The 22,672-nt window shown below is 45.2% G+C and overlaps 1 long non-coding RNA gene across 3 annotated transcripts in view; it reads right to left on the reverse strand.

Annotated features, from left to right (window-relative positions):
• LOC307175726 overlaps positions 1-22,672 on the reverse strand; it is a 167,520-nt gene that overhangs the window by 72,437 nt on the left and 72,411 nt on the right. The gene's annotated exons all lie outside the window — the stretch shown is intronic.

Below are 22,672 nucleotides of genomic sequence, written 5' to 3' on the forward strand. Positions count from 1 at the left end.
AATACTCTCTTCGTAGCATAAACTGCTTCAGAAAGTCAAATAGAGCTGAAAAGGGCTGCATGAATGTAAGACGTCATCATCCAGCCAAGGGTGCGGCTTCACTGCAGTGAGTGGCTGTGAACAGAGGTGAGGTGAGCATAGGTGAGGTGAGCATACAGGGAAGCGACAGTACTTTTTTGAGAAAATTGCCCTCGCCTATTCAACAAACATTCCAGAATATTTTGGACCGTCCCTCCTAACATGCCACACGCTGTTCTAGGCGCTGGGGAGATCACGTAACTGTTCTCAAGGAGCTTGCAGTAGGGTGATGGGAGAGACACACTTAGCTATCATATCAAACACACAACATATGTCAGACAGCAGGAAGAGCTAGGAAAGGAAACACAGCCAGGAAGAGGGTACCAAGTAAGAGGAAAGGCAGGGAGGAGGGAAGGTGCTATGTCAGGTAAGGTGGTCTCTGATAAGACCTTGGAGCAGACCCTTGAATAAAACACTTGAACAAGCAAGGCTTGCCCAGGACGCCAAGGTATTTGCCAAACACAAATGCCTTGAGGCAGGATGACTCCTGACTCCATCCAGGATCCACGACTGACAAAGAAGCCAGCTGGGCTGTCACGGATTAAGCAACAGAGGGAGTGATGGAGGGGAAACTCACAGGGCTACAGCGCACAGGACCTGGGAGGCCATGGCAAGAGATCTGGGTTTTATTCTGAGATGGGAATCCTCTGGAGGCAAGAGGGGCTGTCCTTCATCATCCATCCCAAAGGGAGAGGTTATGGGTCAGGATTCCCAGAAAAATGGTGCCCCCGTCCTCACCTCCTTCCTGGCTGGAGTGGCAGGAAGAGGATCTAGAGTGGAAGCACAGCAGTGATGAGCGAAACGGCTGGTGGAGCAGGGACAAGCCCAGAGCCGGACACCAAAAGGGCTCCCCAGCCCCAGCCTCAGTCGTCAAGGCCCCTGCCCTTGGTAGAGTGCAGTATTTATCAAAACCACTACATGGGGACTTCCCTGTTGGCACAGTAGTTAAGAATCTGCCCGCCAATGCAGGGGACACAGGTTCGATCCCTGGCCTGGGAAGATCCCACATGCCGTGTAGCAACTAAGCCCGTGCACCACAACTACTGAGCCTGAGCTCTAGAGCCCATGAGCCACAACTACTAAGCCCGTGTGCCACAACTACTGAAGCCTGCGCACCTAGAACCTGTGCTCCGCAACAAGAGAAGCCACTGCAATGAGAAGCCTGCACACCACAACGAAGAGTAGCCCCTGCTTGCCGCAGCCAAAGAAAGCCCGTGAGCAGCAACAAAGAACACAGACAAAAATAAAATAAATAAAATACAAATAAATTCATTAAAAAAAAAAAGAAAAAGAATCCGCCTGCCAATGCAGGGGACACAGGTTCAAGCTCTGGTCCGGGAAGATCCCACATGCCGTGTAGCAACTAATCCCGTGCGCCACAACTACTGAGCTCTGCACTCTAGAGCCCGTGAGCCACAACTACTGAGCCCGCGTGCCACAACTACTGAAGCCCGTGCGCCTAGAGCCTGTGCTCCGCAACAAGAGAAGCCACCGCAACGAAAAGTAGCCCCCGCTCGCCGCAACTAGAGAAAGCTTGCACGCAGCAACAAAGACCCAACACAGCCAAAAAATAAATAAATAAGTTTATTTAAAAAAAGAAAACAACACCATGTGTAGAGTAACCCTGGGTGAAGTCTGTATCTGAGCCCACCCCTGCCACCCAGAACTCTCTCCCAAGCAGATGTACTTAGAAAACAGAAACGGAACTATTTAAAGCCACCACCTTGAACAACCTCAGGGAGATGCTCCGTCCCAAGGCACCTTCAGAGAATTAAAGCCTGATCCTCTGATCAGAGGGTTCACTGGGCGTGTGAGTTTCAGCCCTGCCCCATCAGCTCCTAAGGCAAGGAGTTAAATCGTAACTGTGCAGAAGACACGAACTCCCCGGCACAGGGATTACCAAGGGCATCCTGCAACAGGGCCCTGAATCTGACCACACTCAGCCTTCTCCACACCCCAGGAAGGTTTCATGTGAGGGAAGCAACAGACTTGGGGGCAGCCTTGGCCCAGGGGGCATGTTAGCCCTGGAAAAGAGTTTTGCAGGTAGTCTTCCAGCAGAAGACCATTTATCCTGATTTTGCTGTCACCCTTTATATTTTTTCTTCCGAGTCTATTGGAAGTTGGGAGCATCAATTGAGGTCATATACTAGTTACAGCCTCCCTGCCATCTCTTTAGGGGTAACAGAGGCCAGATTGCAAAGGAAGAAACTCATTCTGGGGGATTTCGTGGACTGACTCTCAGAGAAGGGCTTTGGCAAACACTGAGGACCTCCCAGGCACGAGGGGCAGTGGAGGCCCTTGTAACTGGTGTGACTCTTAGTCTGTTTGGGCTGCTATTAAAAAAAAAAAAAAAAAAAAGGCACCAACCAGGGGCTTATAAACACAGAAATTTATTTCTCACAGTTCTGGAGGCTGGAAGTCCAAGATCAAGGCATGGTCACATTCTGGGGAGGGCCCTCTTCCTGGATCATTTTCATGTGCCCTCACATGACAGAAGGGTAAGGGAGCTCTCTGGAGCCACTTTAATAACGGCACAAACCCCATTCATGAAGGCCCCACCCTCATGACCTAAGCTCCTACCAAAGGCCCCATCTCCTAATACCACCGTATTTAGAGGTTTAGATTTCAACATATGAGTTTGGGGAGAAACAATCAGACCATAGCACCCAGGCTATTAGCATACACTGGCATGCCCCTCCTCCCATCCTTAATTATGTCTTGAATTGAACGTCTGATTGTTTTTTTTTTTTAATTGAACACCTTCATGATGGGATCAGTGCCCTTGTCAGAAGAGGAAGAGACACCAGAGCTCTCTTTCTTTGCCATGTGAGGACACAGAAGGAAGGAGTCCATTTGCAAGCCAAGAAGAGAGGCCTCACCAGGAACTGAAACTGCTGGCCCCTTGAACTGGGACTTCCAGCCTCCGGAACTGTGAGAAATCAATGTCTGTTGTTTAAGCCACCCAGTCTCTGGTATTTCGTTATAGCAGCCTAGAGCATCATTTGTTGTTATCTCTCTCTCTACTCCACGAGACTATGACCTTCTTGAGATGAAAAATATAACTTTTTTGTGTTTCTGGCATCATTACATTTCTAGAACAATCCACAGGTCATGGGAAATGTTGAATCAATGCACTTAACGGATGAATACGTGTCACACACAGGAATGGGGTCTTTCCACAGAGAGACTTAATTTGAATGTGTGGCTCTTACGGCTGGAATTTCAGGAATGAGACAAGTGAGAAACTCTGGGCCCCTCTTATATCCTGGCAAGGCAGCTGCTTTGTTGGCTCTGCTGGGTGAGCCCTGAAAATACTGGTTCTCCTTTCTAGCCCTCTCCTCACTCCCTCCTTAATGAGGCCTTCAATTGAGCCCCATGTTTCTGCTTTACCCAAACCAGTGTGCTTGAGAAGTTTCTCCACGTAGAGATTCTGTTTCATCATTCACTTTTCTATTCTGGGCTTCATGCTTGCTACAAGTGATGTGCAGTTTGGAAGAAAATCACTAAGTGCACAGAACTCTGAGGCTAAGATCATCCGTAATACAATGATGTGGAGCCTTACATGATTTTCTTATCAAAACTCCTCAAATCATTCAAGTTGCAAGTGGCCGCAAAATTCGCTTATGTAGAAAGCCCTGTTTTCTCCACTCACTCAAAATGAGATGGAATCCACCTCTCTGAGTCGGTTACAAATTTTGTTTTGTTTCGTCTTCTACATTTTTTTTTTTTCCAAGAGAAACACTCACTCTCTTTTTCAGCTACCTGGTAGAGTCAGGCTGGAAAGTGAGATGAATCATCAAGTTTCCACGGCAGCCATAGGGAACCTGAGCCTGGCAACTGGACACTTGTGTAGAGAGGGCTGGTAACACCCATTCTACCCAGATGGAGCTCACTTATTTTCCATAGTATTTTAAAACTGGGCGGGGAACCATTATTCACCCTATTTATAGTTTAACATGCCACATAATATTTACTCCAGGTTCCACTAGGAATGCTTCTTTGAAATGTCAGTGGATTACTTACTATGGTAAACTAATTAGTTGCATAAATGCTTCCCCTTTTCAGGGTGGGTGTGGGGGAGGCTGTGAATGCTTATTGGATTGACCTAGTATTATTGTCATTTGAAGTTTTTTTACATTTAAGAGCGTTATTACAAGACTGTCCAACTTTGCAATGCATAGTACATCTGTTGCTTAAGTGAGGTGAAGCTTTTTTATTTAAACTCCTGTGAGTGAAATACAACAACAGAATATGCATGCCATACATCCTGAATTAAGAGAGAATCATTGCAATTTGAACATGGAAAAAAATCAACGTTCCGTGTTCTTGGCTGACAGTTTTTTTTTGTTTTTTTTTTTTGCGGTACACGGGCCTCTCACTGTTGTGGCCTCTCCCGTTGCGGAGCACAGGCTCTGGACACGCAGGCTCAGCGGCCACGGCTCACGGGCCCAGCCGCTCCGCGGCATTTGGGATCTTCCCGGACCGGGGCACGAACCCGTGTCCCCTGCATCGGCAGGCGGAATCTCAACCACTGCGCCACCAGGGAAGCCCACTGGCTGGCAGTTTTAATGCACACTACTTTTATGACAATTAGATCAACATGTAAAATGGTTATAAATGAAAGAAGCGTTGAAGGTCAATGGTCCCTAAGGAATTATTACAGTGGTTGAAGGCAGTTTTCTTCTTGGACTTCAAAGGAATTCAGCTCAATGATGAGAGTAAACAGCAAATGAGATCTATGTGGGGAATTGTCACGTATGAGTATGTTTCATCTGGGGGGTGGGAGCACGTGTTTTCCCCGGTCCTGATCACAAAGGGATTATCAATATGAAAAAAATATGTAATGGAACTTAAAATATGTTGAAAGAGAAAGTTTTTTCAAAAAAGAAAACAGATATGTGTGTTTAATACTTTTCACCTCTGTGCCTTATTTTTTTACAACAAGAAGATTTTAAGTAGGGGGTGAATTCCTGACCAAGGAAAGAGCATGAAATTAAATCCTCTATATGAACAATATCACAGATTAAAAATAGTCATAATCAGGGCCTCCCTGGTGGCACAGTGGTTGAGAGTCCACCTGCCGATGCAGGGGACACGGGTTCGTGCCCCGGTCCGGGAAGATCCCACATGCCGCGGAGGAGCTGGGCCCGTGAGCCATGGGCGCTGAGCCTGCGCGTCCGGAGCCTGTGCTCCGCAACGGGAGAGGCCACAACAGTGAGAGGCCCGCGTACCGTAAAAAAAAAAAATAGTCATAATCAACCTCTATATTTAAAAATCATACTAATGACTCTCAGGTTTTCTCTGTACAGGCCTGGCTGTAAATGCATCCCATGAACTGTCATTCGATCCTCACAGCCGCCCAGGGAGATAAGTACTGTTATTCTGTCCACTTTAAAGATGAAGAAATTCAAGCCAAAAAAGCGAAATGACTCTCCCAAGGCAGAGGGATGAGGCTAGAATATGATAAGGGAAAGGTTCTCAAACTGTGATTTGGGGACCCCTGGAGGTACCTGTGACTCTTTGAAGGGGTCCATGAGGTCAAAACTATTTTGCAATAAGGCTAAACTGTTATTTGCCTTTTTTACTCTCAATCTCTTACAGGTTTACAATGAACTTTTCCAGATGCTACACGATGTGTGACACTGCAACAGTGTGACACTGCAACAGAATTCTCATTCTCTCCTAACATGAGAATCCAGCTGGCTTCTATTAAGCCAGACTTCCAAGGGATTCGCAAACATGGAACAATGCTACCCTTCTCACTAAATTCTGGTTTTGTTTTGAAAAATACACTTATGTTCATAAAAATTATGTTGTTTGTGTTAATATGTAATGGGCTTACTGTTCTTATTTTTATTTTTTATTTTTTTTTGTTCTTATTTTTAAATGAATTAATAATAAATGTTTACATTTCCTTGGATTTAATTTATACTGTAGTAGATATCTATAGACGTAACCCATATGAACAAAAGGTCTTTGGGGTCCTCACTAATTTATAAGAATATAAAAGAGTCCCAAGATCAAAAAGCTTGAGAGTAACTGAAGTACGGTCTTTCACAGCCTATAAAATGAGTATCAAGATTTCACATACATTAAAAATCAAATACACTGATGACAAAAGAGCTTGTGATAACACAGCAGGATCTACATGTTGTCAAAAATCTTGATGGAAAAACAACAACAACAAAAAAAAACAAAAATCAACCTAAGGTCCAAAAGTTTTCAACATCTGAATATTCTGATACCTGACTCTGGAGCTGAGATTTAAAATTTGAATCTAAATGTGTCATTTGGTTTTTAAGAGAACAACTGCCTAGTGTTCCCTCTGCCTGGAATGTCTCCAGCAGTCACAGGCCTCACTTGTTCACTTCATTCCAATCTCTGCTTAGGTGACCAAGCCATCCTACCTAAATCAGCAGCCTTCCCCATCTCCTCCATTCCCCGCCACCCCTTAACTTGCCTTATGTTTCTTTATAACAGTTCCCACATCTACCATATACATTTTTGGCTGCGCGGTTCACCATCACATGAATTGTAAGCTGTACGGAGGTGGGGATGTTTACCTTTTTGTTCACACCGCAACCCTAGTACTCAGAACAGTGCCAGAAAAGTAGCAGGTACTTGATAAATAAATATTTGAATAAGGGAACAAATGTTTTATGTAAGAAAATAATATAGTGGAAGAACAAAAATAAACCAGGTGCTTTAAGCATAAGTTATCCAAGCAAATCACCAATATTGAGCAAATACTCAAGTGCTTGGTTGTCATAGAGACAACGCAATATGTTTACCACATTATTTTCTCTCCCTGGGCTCCCATTTCCACCTTCCCTTGCAGTTGGGTCTGTGGGACTGAGCTCTGGCCAGCGCTCCTCAACCTCAAATGTCCATACGAACCATCTGGCATTCTTGTTAAGCTGTAGATATGAATTCAGTAGGTCTGGGGCCTGCAACTGTGCATTTCTAACAAGCTCTCAAATGAGGATATGCTTCTACTCTCTGGACCATGCTCTGAAGCCTCTGCTACACCAAGCCCTTAAAACTTGTGTCTTGTAGAAACAAGGACACCCCATTAGCAATGCGTACACCTAACACCCAAATCTTGGTTTCTCCAATAAAAGGAACCAGGGCTCCTTGGAGAAATGGCTGATTCTAGGATTGGGGCAGAAAATATGAACCTGAAGAATACTGTTGTACCAAAAAGTAAGGAAGTGCTTACTTATGTCAAAGGGACACAAAAGCCAACTGAAATAGTCCCAATGGCCAAAGCTGGAATAATTTGAGTCACAAAATAAATAAGGAAGTACTGAATTATAACCCAAAACATAAAGCAAACATCAAGAGTCCATACTTATAGGACTTCCCTGGTGGCGCAGTGGTTAAGAATACACCTGCCAATGCAGGGGACACGGGTTTGATCCCTGGTCCGGGAAGATCCCACATGCCACAGAGCAACTAAGGCTGCGCGCCACAACTACTGAGCCTGCGCTCTACAGCCCATGAGCCACAACTACTGAAGCCCGTGCGCCTAGAGCCCGTGCTCCGCAACAAAAGAAGCCATCGCAGTGAGAAGCCCGCGCACCGCAACGAGGAGTAGCCCCCCGCTCACCGCAACCAGAGAAAGCCCGTGGGCAGCAACGAAGACCCAACGCAGCCAAAAATTAATTAATTAATTTAAAAAAGAGTCCATACTTATATAAATGAAGTATTGAATAAATTAATAAATGGGAGAGAAGAGCGAAGCCTCCTGTGCAGAAGAATTCCAAATAATTTATGTATATGCCCCGCCCCCAAGGAGGAGAAGCATAACTCCCCACTACTTAGGTGTGGGCTGCGCATAACTCATTCCAGGGTATAGCATGAAAAGGGGGAAAAAGAGTAATTTTATAGCGGAGACACCTGACAAACACTACCTCAGCTAAGTGATCAAGGTCAACATCAATAGTGATAAATCATGTTGAGTGCGTGCACCCTTGATACGATGTGATAAAAATGGCATTTTACCTCTGTGGTCTTCCTCTGCAAAACATATAAACCCAGTCCAACCATAAGAAAAACACCAAATTCCGACATAGGGGCATTTTACAAAATACATGGCCAGTACTCCTCAAAACTATCAAGGTCATCAAAAACAAGGAAAGCCTAAGAAATTGTTGCAACCCAGAGAAGCCTATAAGCAAACATGAAAATGAAATGTCATGTGGGATCCTGGAATTTTTTAAACAGGATATTAGGTAAAAAAAATAAGGAAATGTGAATATAGACTTTAGTTGATGATAATGTATCAATATTCGTTCATTCATTGTAATAAATGTTGTAATAATAAATAAAACCATACTCATGTAAGATGTTGATAACAGGGGAAACTGGGTATAAGGTTTTTGGGACCTCTCTGTACCATCTTCTCAATTTTTCTGTAAATCTAAAACTGTTCTAAAAAATAAAGACTTTGTAAAATCCCCAGATCTCCCTTTCCCTTCCAAAACAGATCCGCATGAACCTGAGAGTAAGGGTCGCTTAACTTTTGTCCCCTGGGGACTTCACTTGCCTTCCAATGCCAGCCTTGTTCTGAGGCAACCTTCGAGGATAGCTGGTGCAGATCTAACAGCTATAAAATGGAGGAGGGCCACATGACCAGGTAAGTGTGAAATAAATATTAAATGTGTTAAGCCATTGATATTTTCAAGATGTTACTAGAGCACAGCTCAACCTACCCTAAATAACTATAATAATCTATATCAGGGGTTGGAAATGATGACCCACTGGTCAAATTCATTCTGCAGATTATTTTTTGTCTGGCCTTGTTGCTAAGAATGATTTGTACATTTTTAATGGGATAAAGGGGAGGAGAAGGAAGGGGGGTTGCCTCTGGAAGGCAGGGGGAGGGAGAGGAACAGAGACCGTGGGTGGCCCAAAAAGCCTAAAATATCTACTATGTAGCCCCTTAGAGAAAAATTGTGCTGATTCCTGATCTACACCCTACAGACAATCCTATTCAACAAAAGTTATATCTACATAACTGCAGTCCTAAAAGAAGTTCCTGTTATCACATAGACCCTGGCAAAAGAGCCCCTAAACCCACGGCGCTCCCTTTATTGCTGCAATCTATTCAGAAAGGAGCTAGACTTTATGAGGTTTCCAGTGATTACAAATGCATATCAGTTATACCTCTCTACAAGAAATGCCTTGAAAAATGAAACGTATTGGGCTTCTCTGGTGGCGCAGTGGTTGAGAGTCCGCCTGCCGATGCAGGGGACACGGGTTCGTGCCCCGGTCTGGGAAGATCCCACATGGCGCAGAGCAACTAACCGTGCACCACAACTACTGAGCCCGCGCACCTAGAGCCCGTGCTCTGCAGCAAGAGAAGTCACTGCAATGAGAAGCCTGCACGCTGCAAGGAAGATAGTCCCTGCTCACCACAACTAGATAAAAGCCTGCGCGCAGCAACAAAGACCCAAAGTGCCAAAAATTAAATAAGTAAATAAATATATTTAAAAAAGAGCAAAGCGAGATGAGTTAACATATGGAAGTGTGTGTGTGTGTGTGTACCTACACACAGTCATAGACAAACAGCCTATGGTTCAAAGCTGGGTTTGTAAGCGATTTAGGGAAGACTTAGAGTACATTTGTTCATAAAAAACAATATTGAAAATGCTAGGTAGGTTCTCAGCTGGTCCACAAAAGATAGATTTTGTGCTGTTGGTAGAATCTCAGGTGCTGCGTTAGAAATTCTTAATAAAACAATGGCGCAACTTCCTCTAAGATACGGCCCTGGATACGCTGACCCGTGAGCACTGCTGTGTATTCCCATGTTTGTGCTCTGGTCTGGTTCAGCCAGAGAGCCCTCTCTTATCCTGGGCCCACCCAAAGCTGGCAGGCTTTCAGAGCCCCCAGATGTGACCTACACAGAAGCAGATCCAGATTTTGTGGGACCTGCACTTAAAAACCTTGGAAGAAACCTCTTTATGAAAAATAGTACAAAATTACGAATATATTAGGTACGAACATTACACAAATTGCAGTTTTTAGAAAGCTGGTAAACATCACAAATATCAGAAAATTCAAAAAAACATATTTTATTAGTTAATGCCTAATCCACCTCTATAATATTTTTCCCAAGGTTTTTGGCTACACACACTTTTATGACTAATATTTTCTAAACAAAAAAGAAGGAAAGAATTCATTGTTTTCTTTTGCATGGTTGATCAATTTTTTTTTTTTTTTTTACCATTGGTAATTTAGAAAAAACTTTTTGGTTTAATTTTCAGGATTGTTGTCAAATTTAGGAAAACTTTTATCAAGTTTCTTTCTTAATTCCATGGTGAGATTTGGGGGCCTTTCAATTTCCTTATGCAGGGATTGATTTTGTATAATATAAGCTTTGAAGTTTGTGGGCCGGCATGTGGGGCATCTGCTGGACTCCACGTGAGTCCACTTGTTTCTTCCCACTGTTGCTGTGAGTCACCTGAGGGCAGGGCCGTTGTGTATCGCCTGCTTTCTGTCTGGGCTTCTCTGCCTCTGTTGGGTCTCCTGCAGGGACCTGTTCAACCACCTGCCTCACACCCAGCCCTGGAACGTCTGAGGAAGTTCCAGCCTGTGGGGCAACCCTTGACCAGGGAGGATGGCGAGGGGGATGCAGGCTGGTAGATAAATCTTCTTCACCTGTTTGTCTCAGGCAGACGATGCTGCATTAAACATAACGTCTTCACACACAGACTTCCCAAGTTACACCCGACAAGCATAGGAATTCTGATAAACTATACGTTGTTTAGGGTACATTTCTAATTATATATATTGAGTTATTAAGTATATGCCTAACAAAAGTGAACTTTCCATTTTTGACCAAACATCTATGAAAACTGAATCCTCTACTTCTAATTATTACACATCTGATGACTGAAGAATTTTCCATAGACAAGCTTCTACCTTCCTATGGAGATCTGGCTCCACTTTAAACCCTGGTTCCCTCTACATCCCATGTACTTCCTGGACCGGGGTCCATCATGTATGTTCATAGGTTGGTAGAACCTCTGGCCCTATCTATGGCTTAAAACCAGGATAGTAGTGTCAGTTTCACCATACTAGGTGTGAGTGAAAAATACTGCCTTCCATATCAGTAAGCAAAGGATGTTGCAGCCGTCAAGCCATCACGTTACAGCCGCCCGGACAGTGAGCCCTGAGGGAACTCAGGATGGAGACCAACGGGCTATCCACTGCCAAGCCCATCTAGCAGTCAGCCGCTGCAGCCATCCCCGACAGTGCACCCTGAGGAGACTCAGGATGAGAAAACACAGGATACTGGCCCCAGAGAGCTGAGGTGCACATCAAAGGAATGATTTCAGTGAGCCCGGACTCTTGCATCTTCCCATAGAAAAGTGCTAAACTCCTTAACTTGAGATATCTGGCTTTCTTTAATTAACAGTAATCTTTTGATGTTCCGACTACCTGGTCTTTGTTGCAAAAACTCCATAGATCCTGGCTCCCCCCGCCCTTGCCTCTTTGGAGCAGTTCCTCAGAGTGATCTGAGAGTCCTGTCTCCTGGGCTTGAAGTCCTCAGAACGTCTGCCGAATAAAACATAACTCTCAACTTTTAGGTTGCGCAATTTTTCTCAGTCGACATAGGTCAGTCGGCAGAGCGGCTGTAAACCACACAAATGTATCCCATTAAACTAATCCACGCGAATCCCCAGCTCAACTTCCCCTTAGCCAGATCCCAGCCATGCACACAGCCCCTCCAAAGTCACCTGACTCGAGGGTACATGAGATCCGGAAGCCAGAGTAAAAAGACAGCAGTCATAACGAACTGCAGTTAAGATATTCGTTTTTGCAAATTTTACAACATATGCCCATGTAAGTACATCTCCAGGGCCCTCCCAGGGCCTCGGAGGGGGTCCATGCAGAAGAGGGTCTCGAAGCTTAAGCTTCAATAGCCTCATGGAGAATCCACCTCTGGGCAAAGGTTGCCTCCAAAACCAAACATTCCTGTGATACAGCATGGCCTCCGGAGCCACACTGCCCTGGGAGAGCATCCTAGCTCCACAACTTAGTATCTGTAAGATCCTGGGCAAAGTTCTTAACCTTCATGATTCACTTTGCTCCCCTGTAAAATGGAGAACATGAGAGTCCTATGTCATAGTGTTAGGAGGATTCAGTGATCGTTGCATTAAGTATTCAACAGATATCAGCTATTGTCTCTCTCTTTAAGGACAGGGGTGTAAAGGCAGTAACTTATCTTTCATTATGGGCCCTGCCCCCGCCCATCGTTTAGCAGGTAAACTCCAAATGCTCAGTTTGCGTTTGGAAGGGGCCTCTTCAACCCCCCTCAACTTGCCATTGAAATCAGTAATCCCATTTCAGCGACAACATCTCCATAAGCAATTCTGTCCTTCAGAGAACAGTCACTAAAGAGCTTTTCAAAGATCCAGGGCCCCCTGTCAGCTGTTTTATTTCTCAAGGTACTGCAAAGGGAAGGTCCCCTGTGCCTTCCCGAGGGGGCCTAATTACCTGGTGGCTGAAAGATTACACAGGATAAGTTCACTCCAGGGTTCCTCACTCTTTGAATTCCTTCCTCTACCTGCTTACAAAAGATTCGTAGCTCATCAGTTTCATTTGATGGGAGCTGCTATTGAAACCAGCTTTTGTTGGTCAACTAATCAAGCTAAAAATTGAAATGATTCTCAGTTGCTGAAACTAGTATGCTGATTCCAGGATCTCCGGAAAACCCAGCCTTATTAATAAGCTTATTGGATTTTGCATTGGATTTCTCCCCCTTTGGTTGGGAAGCATCTCATCAGAATTCATTTCTACATACATTCTCCAGGATTTTGATGACAGAAGTTAACAAAGTCCTCTATTCTTTGTTATGGATGTCTCCCCTTCCTGGCTTAATTCTCTTGTCAGCCTCCTGGAGCATGCTTGGGTCTGACTCTGGTTACAGATTTAGAGACAAAGATAGGTAGGGTGGAGGATGGTAAATGGCTGAGAGCTGACAAGAACTGGCTTCGCATTGGGAGGGAATTGCAGATTTCAACAAGGGTCTGTCCCCTTCCTCCACGACACAGGTACTGGGCTGCTTTTACTGATAAGGAAGTCTCACTGGGGGTCTGGGATTCCAGCTACCTCCTGAGTCCATGAGATCCTCTTCTGCTTCCTCATTCTAATTCTTCCTGTAACACAATGTTTTTCCAGTTTGGTTGGTTGCAAGTAGAATTTTTTAAACAGAATAGAACAAGAACATCAGAACACTTTGCATACAATAAAGGTAAATACTGTTTCATGACACCTTTGTTTCAGTTGTATTGAGAGGGGGGGGTGTGTGTGCGCGCGCGCACGCGCGCCCCCCCGCGCTGGATCATGATATAAAATATATTTTTTATAAGGGCTATGGCCAAAAACATTTGAAAGCCACTTGTGGAAGAGACTTGACAAAGCTGTAGCTTCAACTAATGTAATTCAGCAACTTAAACTTTGAATTTGGTTTTGGGCGACCTGAACCATTTAGTTTCAGGTGGTAAGAGATTTTTTAGTGAGGTCCTTTCAAGTTAAGGGGGTGCAATCTTCGGCTAAGGGTTTATATATTTGGGCTTATTGTTTGTTCTCTTTCTTTAGGTCTTCTAGTGCTGTTAGAAGAAACCATTCCACCCACTACTCTTGAGTTCTCATGACATCATACTGTACTGTGTCCGTAGTAATGGGATTCCCCAAATCTTGCCTTCAATGACTGTTTCATTTCAGGTGACAATGGACAATAATTCAATGGGTATTTGCCACTTCACATCAAGGGTTGTCAGAATCCCATGACTAATATGGATGGAATTTTCACTGCCAACTACTCCCAACTTTAGTTTTTCTCATCTGAGGATCTGTTGTCTGCATCACACGCCTCATTACTAATTTCTCTTTCAATTGATTTCAAGCAAAAATGAAAAAACCAAAAACACAAAAAAACAAAACTCTGAATAACTTAAGAGGAAAATAAATATACCCTGGAAAATATTGAGTGCCTGCAATGCTAGAGAATAGTGGTAAATGGGCTGAAACCAAATGCAGTTTCTGGATTCCGTGCCAAGGTTACCACCTTAAAAACACTTTTCAATAGTCTCTATATCTTCATCTCTTTCCATTAGAATCCGAAATCCTAGGCAGGAGCATTAGATTGGCTGAGCATGGTCACACGGCTGCATCTTTTGGGGACACGAAAGAATTCCTGTGGTTTACAAGAGGTGAAGGAAGACCCTGCCCAGTGTGAAGATGCAATCTTTGGCCAATCCTCAAGAACATAGAGGAGGTCTGGATGTAGGATATCAAAAAATGTCAAACATCTGCCCAAGCTTTTGCCTCACTCTTCTGCAACTCTATAGGTTTTTGTCCCTCTTTCATACTAAGCTATGAGCTACTCTAGAAATTATCTTGCTTTCCTTTGTATGCCACACACTATGTAGCACAGTGCCTGGATTAAAGTAGGTGATTCAAGGGACTTCCCTGGTGGCACAGTGGTTGAGACTCCGCACTCCCAGTGCAGGGGGCCCGGGTTCGATCCCTGGTCGGGAAACTAGATCCCACATGCATGCCGCAACTAAGAGTTCACATGCCACAATTAAGGAGCCCATGAGCCACAACTAAGGAGCATGCCTGCCACAACCAAGACCCAGCGCAACCAAATAAATATTTTTTTTTTAAAAAGAGTTAACGGAATTTTTTTTTAATTAAAAATAAATAAAGTAGGTGATCAAGCAAAGTGTTCGGTTATTGTCTTTGTTTTCTCTTGAATAAGAGAACTTGTAGAGCTCTTGACAACCAGAGTGAAGCTGACATACTAAACTAACACAAACAAAAACAAGATCAAGAAGAGTTAAATCTCCCTAGACCCAGCAGCAGGGTCACACGGAATCCATAAGGGACAAAAAGCCAGGTAGCTAAGACTGGGTCCACCCCAGGTTGGGCTGCACAAAGGAAAAGGATGCAAGAAGAGGTGCTGAGAAACTGTCGTTAAGCAAATCTGTGGTTAAGTCAGGATCAAAGTCTAGAATCTAGAAATTCAACTACTTTTTAAAATCTTATCCTGTATTATTTTTTAAATAAAAATTCCCTCTGAATTACTGCACTTTTTTCAACTGCACCAAAAGGGGTCTAGGCTAGTGTAGCTACCAGAGTGAGGCTCCCTGAGGGATCGGTGAAGCTGAGTGGCTCCGTGGACATCTCAAGAAGGGCTAGCTGAGCTAGAAGGACTAGGAGGTCAATGAGGGTTGACAGGGAGCCCAGATGATTCTTTTTCCCTTGGGATCACTCACCCGGGGCGGGGCGGGGTTGGGGTGTTGGAAGGAAGAGGAAAAAGATCCAGGGAGAGAGGCAAGAAAGTGAAGTCAGTGGGGATGGAGAAAGTGGTGGTCACAGTTGGAGATGAACTGGCGGGACAGACGCCAGGACAGCCATCTCCAAGAGAAAGAAATGTGCCTCAGTTGAAGGTCATGTTCTAAACTGTACTGTGGGAAACAGACAAAAAAATGGACAGCATAGTGAAACTGTAGGATTAGACAATCCACAATTGGGATGCCTAACTCCTAAAGGACAGATGTCTGCAAACTCCCCCCGTGTGCTTAAACATTTATGGTTCCTTTTAGATATGTCAGAATTAGTCTCACTAATAATTGGAACATTTCCTTTGTCTCACCTCCTCTCGGTTCTGTATGTTCCTATGAGGTAGAAAATATGTGTCCAGTTATTTCAGAGACAGGGATGTGGGATACTGAGAAGGTGGCCTGGCCAGAGTCACACTGCAAACCCTTAGGGCTTCCAAGTTTAGAACTCAGGCTGAGGCCACTGCTTCCTGGTTTGTTGACGAAGATACATGAATGATAGCTTTTTATAGATGTTATGATTCCTTCGTAAGTACCAGTCATTTTAAATTCAAAGAACCTTTCTAATTTCGGTCATCCGCTGGATGCCTTGGACGTTCTTGCTGGAAAGTTAGTATCTCTTCGTGGATGGCCTTCACACCAGACTATTACCTCTATTAATAGTCATTTTGGATCTGTCTCTGGCCAAAAGCAAGTAAACGTTCCAAGTTTAATTTGCAATATGCAGAGATGGGTACCCGTTCATCTGGAAACTAAAATATTTTAAGTTTTTTATGTCTCAAACTTTCACCCAAATAAGACAATTTTGAATAACACCAGTGACCTGCTACTTCTTAGCCTTTAGGTTTCATTACAATTTTACTGACTCTAGAAAAGAGGCCCTAAATTAGCCAGATGGCTAGAGATACCAGAGTATGAGTTAACATGAAAGATATTTTGACTTGCAGTAGGATTTGCTATTTGTCGTGCTTCGGGGGAAGCTTAAAAACTTCTGGGAGGGCTTCCCTGGTGGCGCAGTGGTTGAGAGTCCGCCTGCCGATGCAGGGGACACGGGTTCCTGCCCCGGTCCGGGAAGATCCCACATGCCGCGGAGCGGCTGGGCCCGTGAGCCATGGCCGCTGAGCCTGCGCGTCCAGAGCCTGTGCTCCGCAACGGGAGAGGCCACAACAGTGAGAGGCCCGTGTACCGCAAAAAAAAAAAAAAAAAAACTTCTGGGAATTGAATCATGTCTTGAAGAGAAGCAGCTTAAATCAATGTTTACAGTGTTTCTTTACAGTGTGAATTTGATCCTCTGAATCACCAATATTTTCTAGCCAGGTTCCCCTTATGATTGTTATGGGCTTGACGTTATTTTATACTACTGACATTTCCCAGGCCTATTTTAACCTGAAACATGCATCTTCTCCCAATTATAGGCAGAGCCTATAACTTAAACTTCTTTTTATTTCTCTAAAATACCTGGTCCAGTACCTTGCATTAAGTGGGTGCTTGATAAATATCTGACCATTGATTGAACCAGCAGAACCCGGAAATGTGGAGATGACAAGCAATGGAAGAGGTGAGCAGAGCCGCGAGCCCAGCACCCAGAGGTTTCCAGTGACACTGGCCACAAGTCATCAGTCACCCCAGAGAGGATGACACCCGCTCCTCATTTGAAGAGAATGACTTGGTCTTTCCTGTTTGGGGCTTGTCTCCCACCCCTTCTAATTTCATCTGAGAAATCTGATCGGCCACTCTACTATTTGCTCTACTCACTCCTCCTCCTGACTCTTCTCTGTCCCACTCCCGGACTAACAGGATAGCAAAGTCACTAAAAGGAAATACGCAAATACGGTTGTCACGTGTGTAACCGGCATCACTCTCAGAAAATGCATGCCACGTCCAAAGGGGTACACACTGTAGAGACCCAAGTCATTGATGCTCCTTTCTGAACTGGGGCTTGGACAAGAAAAACCTGAGTCCAGTCCTTCAAGGATATCTCTGATCGTGATTCATAATAAGAAATGTATATTTGGTCTTCATCCCCATTTCTGGCACAGAACTCCTGAAACCCTTGGAACTGGTCTTTTGTTATGTCAATGAGGTGACTTTTGGAAAGCTCCTAAGGTTGGGGGCATTGACAGGGGAGCCAACCACATGATTCGTAGGTTGGAACTTTCAATCCCATCCCACTGACCTCCAGGGAGAGGAAAGAGGCTAAAGATTGAGCTTAATCACCAATGGCCAGTGATTTAATCAACCATGCCTATGTAATGAAGCCTCCATAAAAAAAACAAAAAGGGGGCTTCCCTGGTGGCGCAGTGGTTGAGAGTCCACCTGCCGATGCAGGGGACACGGGTTCGTGCCCCGGTCTGGGAGGATCCCACATGCCGTGGAGCAGCTGGGCCCGTGAGCCGTGGCCGCTGAGCCTGCGCTCCGCAACGGGAGAGGCCACAACAGTGAGAGGCCCGTGTACCGCAAAAAAAAAAAAAAAAAAGATGGGGTTCTTCTGGGTTGGTGAACATGTGGAGATTTGAAGAAGAGTGGTGGGCTCAGAGGGCATGTAAGCTCCATGCCCTTTCTCTATGCCTTGCCCTATGCAACTCTTCCATCTGGCTATTCCTGAGTTATATCACTTCATAATACACCATTAATCTAGTAAGGTGTTTCTCCGAGTTCTTTGAGCCACTCTAGAAAATTAATTGAACCTAAGGATGGGGTCATGGAAACCTCCGATCGATAGCCTGTAGGTCAGAAGCACAGTTGGCAACCTGGACTTGTGACTGTTGTCTGAAGGGGCAGGCGGGGCGGCGGGGTGCCGTCTCTTTTGGGATGGAGCCCTTAACCTGTGGGATCTGATGCTATTTCCAGGTAGATAGTGTCAGGATTGAGCTGAATTGTAAGACACCCAGCTGGTATCAGAGAATTGCTTGGATGTACGAGGAACCCCCCTACCCATCACCACCACGTTGGACTTAGGTGCAGAATCGTTAATGTCCTAAAAGCTAAAGGCTGGTCCCATATTTGGCCTGATTTATAAAAGATCTGAAGAACACCTTAGTTTCAAGACCAACCCTAGATTTAATTCCAACAGAGCTGGACCAGTGAACTTAGTTTGGTCTAATAGTCCCAGCTGAACTCAGAATTAATCAATTTAAAATATTTACTCAGGAGCTACACTGTCCAAGACATGAAGGAGGTATATACAAAGATGAGACAGGTGCACAGACACACTCAGTATACTGTCTAGTGGAGGAGACAAAATACATTCCTGACAAATTATAAAACAACCTAAAATGTGGTAAATGCCGTAGAAGAGAGACACAAGGAGAGTGCTGTGAGAATTCTAAAGAGGTGAAATTTTCTTCTATGGGCACAACAATCAGGACAAGTTTCAAGCCAGCACAGCGCAGACGTAGTTGGGTCTGGGCCAGGGCTAGACAGGTGTGAGGGGAATTAGTGAGAGATGGGGTTGAAAAGGCACCTTATGGGACTTTAAATTACTAAAGGGGCCTTAGGGGACCTTACATTCTTTTTTTTTTTTTTGCGCTACGCGGGCCTCTCACTGTCGTGGCCTCTCCCATTGCGGAGCACAGGCTCCGGACGCACAGGCTCAGCGGCCATGGCTCACGGGCCCAGCCGCTCCGCGGCATGTGGGATCTTCCCAGACCGGGGCATGAACCCACATCCCCTGCATCGGCAGGCAGACCCTCAACCACTGCGCCACCAGGGAAGCCCAGGGGACCTTATATTCTTGATCAAGGAATGTGGGTTTCCTCCAGGGAAAGGAGGAGGCATTCTAGGTTTATAAGCAGAGGCGTGAACTTATCCTGAAGAGATTAATCCAGCAGCAAGAAACAGAAAGGACCAGCTTGAGGAAAATGTCGACACAGAACATAGCTAAGATGCTACTGGTGGTGGGATGAGGGAGTGTGTGCAGGAATGGCAACCCCAGGTCTGGCTCTGCTTGAAGGTGGGGAAGAAGAAACAGCACCCTGGGGCTCCGGGCTGGGATGCAGGAGTTAGGATAGTGTCTTGACTTCAAGACTGAACACAAGTGGAAATCAGGGAACAGAGAAGCAGATACTGCACTGACACAAGCAGAAATATAATTTCAAGAGAGCATAGTGAACAGTGCCAACTCCGGGCTTTTCTAAAATATTTCTAAGACCCTTATAACCAGGAAAGGATATAGAAAACATGTATTTTTTTAATAAAATATTTTTTCTTAACCCAAGTATACTTCTAGTTTGCCTGTTACCATCCTTTTTGATATTATTGCCAAGGGAGAGGAACTTTAAATTTGAAACTAATCTTCAGATCTCCTTTCTTTCTATCATCCTGTCAGCCCAAACCAATGGACAACTCCCATGTGTTTTCAGGACAGGTCTGTGGATGAAGAAAAGTCACCTGCCATGTCAGAAAACAAAGGATATGGGCCATCAAGCCATCAGCCACTGCAGCGCCCCCAAGTGTGCACCCTGAGGGGATTCAGGATAGGAAAAAAAAAACAAAACAGGATACTGGGCCAAGATAGCTGGGGTGCACATCAAAGGAATGATTTCAATGAGCCCAGACTCTTGCATGTTCCCATATACAGAAAAACGCTAAATTCCTTGAGATGTCTGGTTTTTCTTTTTTTCTATTTATTTCATTTCTGGCTGTGTTGGGTCCTCACTGCTGCGCACAGGCTTTCTCTAGTTGCAGCGAGCGGGCTTCTCATTGCAATGGGTTTTGTTGCAGAGCACGGGCTCTAGGAGCGTGGGCTCAGTCACTGTGGCTTGCGGACTCTAGAGCGCAGGCTCAGTAGTTGTGGCGCACGGGCTTAGTTCCTTTGCAGCATGTGGGATCTTCCCGGACCAGGGCTCGAACCCGTGTCCCCTCCATTGGCAGGCGGATTCTTAACCACTGCACCACCAGGGAAGCCCTGGCTTTTCTTTAATTAACAACAATCTTTTGATGTTCCAACTACCCAGTTGCAAAAACTCCTATATATCCTGGCTCCCCACTTCCCTCTTTGGAGGGAAGAGCTATCTGAGAGACTCTTCCGGGCTTATGTCCTCAGGACGTCCTCCAAATAAAATATAATTCTCAATTTTTAGGTCGTGCATTTTTTTTCAATCAACAGGACGAAACCAGTGTTTCGCCACCCAAAGTATGGCTGTAGGAGTTCAGGACATGCCTCCCCCAAAATATACTGCCTTTGTATATCTATTATTTTGTGCTGTAGGCATTTGAAAACCAGCAAATGCAGGGGAAAGCTTTCTCTGAATTCCCTTTATCTGCCTAAAGACAGATCCTCTAAGAGGAACTCGAATGTCATAAATCCTCTTCACAGGAGTTTCACCAACCAGGGAGCACTGACCTTTACCACAGGGGAGGAGACTAGACGTTGACACCACACTCAAACTTTGTCACACACTGTCATACATCACGTGTATCCTTCTAAGGGCCCATTCACCTTTCCTAAAATTTATTTACTCTCCCCTAAGAGACCTACATCCCTCCTCCCTTTCCCCCATTAAGATGGTGTTGATATTACGGTAATCATTTCACAATATGTGTATGTCAAATCATTACTGCACCCCTTAAACTTGTACTGTGTTGTACATCAATTATATCCCAATAAAACTGGAAGAAAAAAATAATTGAAAAAAATAATTAAATAAAATAAAATTTTTTAAGTTTTCAAGATGGTGTTGAATCCTGAATTCTAAGGCACCTCACAAATTACTCATTTTTTTCCCAAGTAACTCCCTTGCATACATGAGGTTTACAGGTCAACAAACTTCTGTGTAGTTTTCTCTTGTTAATCTTTTATTACAGGGGTCTCAGCTACGCACTCAGAAGGATAGAGGGAAAATTAGCTTTCCTCCCCACGTACCAAAGCCACGGTGTTGTGACAGAAACCAACGTAGCTGACACTGGATGCTACTTCCGCCCCCATCTGAGGGCAAGGGCACTGGTACCTGAACCAAGGGCATCCTTTCCCCATTGCTTCCAAAGCTTTTGATGCCCCTCTTGGCCACTGGCGAAGCCTTCTCCTCCTCTCCCTGCTCCTGCTGCCTCTGTGGAAGAAATCGGTGGCACTGGGGGCCGCCACCAGAACTGGAGAACCCACGGGCATGCAGGAGCCCCCAAAATGCCAAAGCTCTGACACCCCAGTCACTCTGCAGGTGCGGATGCCTCTCTCCGGCTTTGTTATTCTGTTGCCTCTATTCTGCCAGCCTCTCAAAACAATGCTGCCTTGTACAAACTCCCAATGTTTCAAAGAGAGTTTGTGCAGAAACAGCTCTTCCTTTGTTATTCAAATATCTCTCCCCACCCCCTACCCAGGAATTAAGGGCTTCCCTTCTCTTGGGGCACCTGAGGTGTAACTAATTGACCACAGCCTGCGGCCTGCCTGAATCTCTCCTCCCCTAGATGATTTATTTCCAAAGAGGTTCAGCTCCGCAGGCTGACACGTTCCCTGACATCTCTGAAACCTGAGGAGAGATTCTGCTCATCTCAAGCTGCTCTCCGTACCTCCCAACCTTCTTTATTCACAAGACAAGGGAAGGGGGTCCAGGGAAATGACGTGCAAATTTGCAGGTGCGTATAAGAAGGGAAAGTGATTTTTCATTCTCTGGGTGGGCATTGGCTGAGCTGAACTAGCAGCAGGACCACTTACTTCTTCCCACAGAGAGAAACAGAACCTGATAAACTGGGGGAAGAGCTTCATATGAGGTCCTCAGCATTTGGAAACGCACCCAAACTCAGCCAAGTTGGCTTCCATCCAGAAATTTCTGAAGTTGACAGGGTTGGAGGTGTTACCTGCGACAATAGGATGAGATGGAATCACCGTGAGAAGTTAGTGAGCCTGGAAAAAGGACGGAGGGCCCTCCAGCCCACCCCGGATCCCTGCAGCCTTCAAAGGGTGAGGAAGAGGGAGAACAGAAGCCGTGGAATGTGCCCGAGGCCATGGATGAAGGGATGTCCCATCTGGAAAGATGCTTAGGTTTGTGGACCACTGTCAGGGACCAAAGAGAGGCACCGCTGGCCCCTCAGCACCGGAGGGGGTTGGGATGCAACTGAACTTGGCAGCGACAACCCTAGTTGACCGAAGGCACCAGCAGCACAGGAAGGCAGCTGAGCCAGAGCAAGACCAGGGCTGCCTCCCTCCTCACACAGCCTCTTCCTGTGGAAGGTGAGCCCAGCCATCACTCTACGCCCCCTCCCCACTATATGGGAGTAGCTAGAGCCTGGAACAGCAAGGGCAG

Source organism: Stenella coeruleoalba (genome assembly GCF_951394435.1).
Source record: "Stenella coeruleoalba genome assembly, chromosome: 17".
In the NCBI taxonomy this organism is placed as follows: Eukaryota; Metazoa; Chordata; class Mammalia; order Artiodactyla; family Delphinidae; genus Stenella; species Stenella coeruleoalba.